This window comes from Photinus pyralis, unplaced genomic scaffold (assembly GCF_008802855.1).
Source record: "Photinus pyralis isolate 1611_PpyrPB1 unplaced genomic scaffold, Ppyr1.3 Ppyr1.4_LG5, whole genome shotgun sequence".
NCBI classification, from domain to species: Eukaryota; Metazoa; Arthropoda; class Insecta; order Coleoptera; family Lampyridae; genus Photinus; species Photinus pyralis.
This window is the reverse complement of record NW_022170596.1, coordinates 5,664,311-5,671,394: the sequence shown is the minus strand read 5'-3', so window position 1 is coordinate 5,671,394 and position 7,084 is coordinate 5,664,311. Positions and strand designations below refer to the sequence as shown.

Genomic DNA, 7,084 nt, shown 5'->3' with positions numbered 1-7,084 from the left:
CAGTTCCAACTTTTTTATTTAGAAAAGCATTGAAATGAAATTCTTCTTATAAACTGAAATTGAAATAGCATGTCAAAAATGGATTGCCCATGTGCAACGCTATCTTTCATATTTGTGGCCGGATTTTTACGATTTTAACAGAAGTTGCATCTTACAAATGGGAAATGAATGCAAGTGGAAATGCGCTTTATGTAAATCGTTTACGATTACTTTTTAACTTGTTTTTATTTGTAGATGGATTTTTCTAAAATTTTAAAACAAATTATTGCGCATGCCCAGATCCACATTCGTTATTTGTGAAGCAATCCTTCTGAAATTTTAGGGTAAGACTCGTCTCATAAAATGAAATTGAAGTATAGCTCGTCAAAAATAAGCAATCTTTTTTATTTGATTTTTGACTGTCTTTCTAGAATTTTTGGAGCTGCTGAAAAATGTCCGCCGAACTGTTGATCGCCATCCGGTTGCCAGAGTTTGATAAATCCTTTGACAACTTTTTTTCAGCGCGTTTGCTGTCTTTATTTACAGAAATTGATTCCTAATTTTCAATTCATCATGTAATACCTCTCATTAAATAAAACTGAGTGTTTCTGTAAGAACGAATATATTATCACCCAATAGCGACAATACGTATCTACATACCGGCAAGGATCATAACTAATTCACTTAAAAATATCTCACTACGTATAGATATTCAACAATCGAAAACTGCACACACGGTATAATACAAGCAAAGAGTAACTATAATTACTCTTTGATACAAGAATGTATGAGCCATACTGCCATCTCGGTGGAAGCGTTCCTGGAAATATTGGTTCGACTTCAATCAGTTCGGACAGCGGAAGTTCGTAATATGTTGCTATCGTTGGTTTTCCAGTGCCTCACTTCTATGCGTACTGATAATTCTAAATCTGAAAACACCAGATCAGATCTATGAGCTCTGCACCACAAGCATAGAATATCGGGATGCTGAATGCTGATCTGATAAAGCCGACACCTGAGCCGACATGTGTGTTCGAGCTCAGCAAGATGCACTGCAGTTTTATGCGAATCTGTGTGAAAGTGCAAGTGTTTGTTTATTCTGACAGCCAGATTTTTATTTGTTTTAGGGCCGGTATTTCCATCTCGGGATAAAGTCAAGTATAAGATATCTTCCAGGTAAACCGACAGTTAGCGTCGCTTCGGGTATTTCGAACCTCGTTTAAATATTATCGGCAGGATAAGTTCTAGATAAAGTTATTGGGTAGATTTTCTGCAGTTATCAACATAACCCCAGGATATTGCGTCAAATTTCCAGTAAACTGGTGACGATTTAAAAATTTGCGAAATTACCAACCGTGCCTATACTAAATAGGAAGAAAGAAATTGATGTATGGGAGTAGAAGTACGCAAATACATACTGTTTTCAAGGATATAGGTAACCTATTTTAGATTCCAAATGGATCAAGATTTTCCTCGAGATTTTCTTGACACAAACACACGATTTTCAGATGTGCTGAAATTAGCAGTTCTTTTCTTTCTACGCGGTGCATTTACATCACGATTTTGGTTCATGTTCAGAGTACTCATAAGTAAAGCTTATTCTGTAATTTACGTTTGACAAGTAGGTATACATGGGCGCCGCTACATAGGGGCAAGGAGGGGCCTTGGCCCCCCCCCCCTGGGAGAAGGGAAAAATAAAAGGTAACACTTGTCGTACGTCTGTATATTGGTATTTTTCAGTACATTGAGAAGAATAAAAACCTGGGTCCGGAACAAGACTGGAAACAACAGACTTAGTGGTCTTTGTTTGATGTCCGTACATAGACATTTTATAAAAGACAATCAGGAAGAGTTTTGAGAAGTGCATAGATCTCTTTGGAACAGATAATAGAAGAGTTATGTTTTTGTTTAAATAAAATGAAACACAATAAGTTTGTTACTGGCACGTAACCTTGAGTTTGCATACCCCCTCCACTCACGTCCATATTAATGGTGAGCTTGCCCCCTCCTACAAAATTTCCTGGCGGCGCCCATGTAGGTATATTACAAGTCACTGAATTTCTTTCCAAAACAAAAGCATTCGTTCAAATTGTCAGGTAGTAAGCTATCTTGCTCTAATATATGGCCCTGCCGTTCGCTATCTTTTTCTATTACAGACTTCTAAAATCGGCAACATTGGGTATGGTTAGGTAGCTATCTACGGGATAGGTATAACCGCACGCTGATGGAAATACTCGCAGATAGATAAACGGAACATATCGGGCGGTATAAGTTATTTGGCAGGTACGAATCTAGTACTTTATCCGAAGATGGAAATACCGGCCCTAAGGAAGTTATTTTGGTTGTATAAAATTAGACGCCCTTCAGAAGAGGGACAAACAATAGACTAAATTCCTATGTTTACTTCTTAATAAATAGCACTGTAGATAGATTATAAAGAATATAAAATTTGGAATGATAAAACGATTTTAACGCGATTTGCAATGTCGTAGGTATGTACAGAAGGGTGGACACAAATACACCATCCTAATAGTAATAATAAGTTACCTGAGAGAATTTAGTTGTGTCAAAAATCTAATGATTTGTTACGTGACAAAATGATAATGCTTGTGCTCTTTTTCACAACGGACATGTTTTGATTAAAATACACGTGGTTGGCAAAAATACATCAATTCATCTCCTGGGCATGGCGAGAATAACATTGGTTATAGGTCTTGATCCGAAATGGTCGATAAAGATACATCAAATTCGTCTTGGGAATTTTTTCGCCCGATTTTGGTGAAAGAATAATGATATTGCATATATAATACACATGGTCAACAAAAATGCATCAAATTCATGTCTTGGACCTTGAGATAATGATCTTGGTCTTTTTCTCAACGATCTCGGTGCAAGAATAACAATTATTGTGACCTGTGTTGGTGAAAATCCAAGTGGCCTCAGAAAAAGAATTTAAAGCATCCTTGAAACAAACATGCGCGGTTATCAAATCTGCATTATGATGTAGGTACTCTTTCGGCATCAAGAAAATGCTTTTACTGCGTTTGAACTCCAAATTCATGTGTTAAAGAATAATTGTGGGTACATTTTTGCTTTAAACCTTATGAACTAGATCACATAGAAGAGTTATATAGAATTGTTACACATCTTAGAGTCATATCGAATAATCTAGCGAAAGTCCGGGCTCTGACCTAGGGAATGAAATATGTTGATTTCTATTATATTGAGGTCACAGTTTTTCCTGTTCCAGATTCACCCCATGTCCTCTAACTTTTGATTCTCTTGAACCAGCTTCCTGAAAATCAAATGCGTCTACTTCAATGTCCAAAGTACGCGTACACCAAACCTCAATACAATCGGGCCCTTTAAAAAGAGATACAGGGCACATGGACGGGCAGACGGACGGACAAAAATTAAAAACTATAAAAGTATCTGGGGATCTTAACTAACTGCTTGTCTTTGATAAGTTTCATTATGTGCACTATGTGTTTTTGTGCCATGCGATACGTTTGCGCTAAAGACTTACGTTAAACCCTTGTTTGCTTATCTGACCATGGAAACAAATATATTCACACGGGATGTTATACTGAGACTGAGATTGAGACAAGAAAAAACAGCTCTAATTTCTGTAGGTTCTGGTTTTGCTGTATATTCAAAACCACGCATACAGTTTGTATAGGAGCTTGACTGACTAAAGTTCGATAGTGTATCCTTTATTCAATTGGATTACAATGTGTTAAGCATATAAACAGCATTATTTTACTATCTTATAAATATGTTTTTTTGCAGCACATAAATGCCAGTATTCCATCAATGGTACATAGCTTCCTGAAAGTAATCATTATTAGTTAAACTGTATCTATAAATGCTATAAACGGTATCCTAAATCGAGCAAGGGTAACTTTAATATTACTGATGATCGAGAATAGCTTAAATGGGCAATAACTGCATCTTTAACTCTTGTTTAAGATATGAAAAAAAAACAAATATCCATGTCATCCCATAAACTGTGACGTTTCATATTTCGATAGGGCAAAATCAAAAATAATATCAAAATAAAATTTAAGGTGGCTGCCACTGACATGTACGAATATCAACTACCTAGGTACTTTTATTAAATGGATGCAATATTAAATTTTTCTCCTAGAAGATCGTCTCACGTAAAAAAGGAATCGGGAGAAAGTAGTGTAACCTCCCACTAAGTTTATTGTTCATCTCAATGTCGCTGTGCTTTGAATAAAGATAGGTATAAAACTGGTAATTATTCGGGCCGTTGGAACCACCCTCTAGACTCCCAATGAATGAGCGAAGTGTTTATAACCGCATAGATGTTTATAATTTGAATGGTCAACTGTATATAATTATAAACATCTATGCGGTTATAAACACTTCGCTCATTCATTGGGAGTCTAGAGGGTGGTTCCAACGGCCCGAATAATTACCAGTTCTATACCTATCTTTATTCAAAGCACAGCGACATTGAGATGAACAATAAACTTAGTGGGAGGTTACACTACTTTCTCCCGATTCCTTTTTTACGTGAGACGATCTATAGTACGGTTAACATCCAAAATATGGGCGCCATTTAATAAAAGGAGTTGCTATTCGCATAATCGCATGCCAGAAAATGGAATAGCTTGAATTTCATGAGTATGGCCTATTAAAATGTCAACGGAGGTATTTAATTTGTCGATTTTGAGTATATTTGTTTTTATTATTTCTCATCGGGTTCGAATTTTAAAACCTTAATCAGCACACCAATTTGTGACAATAACAAAAATTGTAATACTGCCCGATTCTGTATAGATAATGGCAATAATAGACAATAGATGGTAAGTTAATCTCTGTTTTGTTTAATTTTATAGGGCCGTTAGTATTTATTAATTATTAATATCATAGCAAATTATAAAGTGTGTTTTATTTTGGAAGACATAATTCTACCGTGTTATTAGTAAGTAAAAAAGCCCTATAACTTACTCGCTCATATGTTCGTCTTTGCCGTCACAGTGGAATAGTGACTTGACGCAACGGCATGAACTCTCGCAGTACACTGCTTGAGTCAGCAATACTACCACAAGAACGTAAAGAAGGAACTTCATCTTTTCGAATCTACAAGTCGTGCGTATATTCTACGCTTTTATACCGAATTGAGTCTTATGAAATAATTTTCGAAAGATTTACACTACGCCAACACGAAGTTTTAGGAAATACAGCAAATACAGGTAGCTATCGTGGTGTTTACTTAACGATAATATCAACCATAACAACAATGTATTTTTTGCAAAATAACATTGCTTTCATGTTTACAATAAGAGGCAATTAAGATATTCGTCTCGTTTCTCGGACTAAAGGACAATATTTGTAAAAAAATGCTAGCGCAATAGCTGTTTTCGTCTCCAAGTATGCCGCTCCTCTGCGCGTGGTCTCTACCAAAGTTTCGAAATATTGATCTTAGATCTTTTTTTACCTTGCCATATTTGTGCCTTTCTAGAACCTAACATCACGCTACATTAAGACGATTTGAAGTGTGGAAAAAATATCGCCCGGAGCGGTAACTATTTACAGTGCTTCAAATTTGACCATTAGTTTTAAAACACTCTGTAGAAGGTCGATCAAAATTTAAACCGTTCTCAAGTAGCATCAAGTCAGTATTGTAGACTTGGGAAGATATTTTGAAATTCAAGTCAACGGTGTCAAAGGTACAGGGCCTAAAGAAAAGCAGTCAAACGTGAACAATTTTGAAACATCTTGAATATCTCGAAAATCTTTGATGCTGGGTATAGGGAAATATATCAAACGTAGATTTTCATGTGGATTTCGAAAATGCAATAAATAATACAGGGTGTTCAATTGAAAATAAGAAAGTTGCTATTCACATCCGGTAAAACTGGAAGTGAAGCGATCCTGAAAATATTTTCTTTCGATAGATAATGAAAAACTATGTTTGTATGCAAATTTTCAGATTAAAATGGATGAATGAGAACCTGAAAACTTTTAGGTAACAGTTTCCGTGAAACAGCCTGTATAGTTCGCATAGATTTAACTTTACATTGGTTGCATCGATGAAAAGCAAAAGTGCATTCTGTTCCGAGTATTCATATTCAGTGCGAGGACTTCCGTGTTTTGGTTTTCTCATACGCCTGAATATATCGAAAATCTTTCGGATTTGATTTGTACAGAGTTGTACTACATTTCAAGAGTTGGATTAAATGTACAATCTTTTCTGATACATTTATACGTTTGTGGGATATAAATAGAGGTCAATTGAGCACGTTACGAACATTTAGATTGGCCCTACGTCATCTAAAAAAGTTAGATCGCGCTTTATTAGCGAATTATTAACGAGCTTCTAGCGAGTTTGTAATTTTGCGGTGTCTGTCCGTTAGCACGATATCTCGATAACGAATGGACCGATTACAATAAAATTTAGTTAATGGATTCTTTATCAAATTTTTAGATCGGAGTTCGTGAATTGGGAATGTAGCCCAAAAAATAAGGAAGGCCCTATTGACATCTCCGTGAGTTATGAACCGAATTGCATGAAATTCAATATGCGTATAGCTTTAGCCATATAAAATGCAATTCCAGTAATTGAGCCTAATCGATCAACATTCACAGTGCCCTTTTCGCATCTCGACCATTTATAAACCGAATTGAAAACTTTTTTATTTATGAAGGTATTTAAATGAACTTGGAACACTTGGAATAAAAGCAAATTTAACGCCAGTTTCAAAATTTCGTTTTGCGCATGCGCAGTGCCAACTTTCTTATTTATGGAGGCATTAAAATGAAATTTGATACACCACTTGGAATAAAAGCAAATGTAGCGCCATTTTCTAAATTTGGTTTTATGTAGGATGTGCAGTGCTAACTTTCTTATTTATGGAAGCAATTAAATTAAATTTCATACATATACACTTTAAAAAAAAGCAAAACTAACATCAGGTTTAAAATTTGGTTTTGCACATGCTATAGCCATACCCAGGAGCTCGTTTTCTATATTTGTTTAGTTTATTTCTTTTCTAATTTGTGCGTTCTTTAGCTGCTGTTCTGATGCTGTGCATATCTGGTTTGCAATCGTATCGCTAACTGCAACATTTGAGAG

At 35.6% G+C, this 7,084-nt stretch overlaps 1 long non-coding RNA gene across 1 annotated transcript; it reads left to right on the top strand.

The window, feature by feature from the left end:
• Positions 1-977: 977 nt before the first annotated feature.
• LOC116172627 lies at positions 978-2,135 on the top strand. The gene is made up of 3 exons (XR_004145717.1): positions 978-1,381; positions 1,429-1,600; positions 2,018-2,135. It is a non-coding gene; the product is annotated as an uncharacterized LOC116172627 (long non-coding RNA).
• The last annotated feature ends 4,949 nt before the right edge of the window (positions 2,136-7,084 follow it).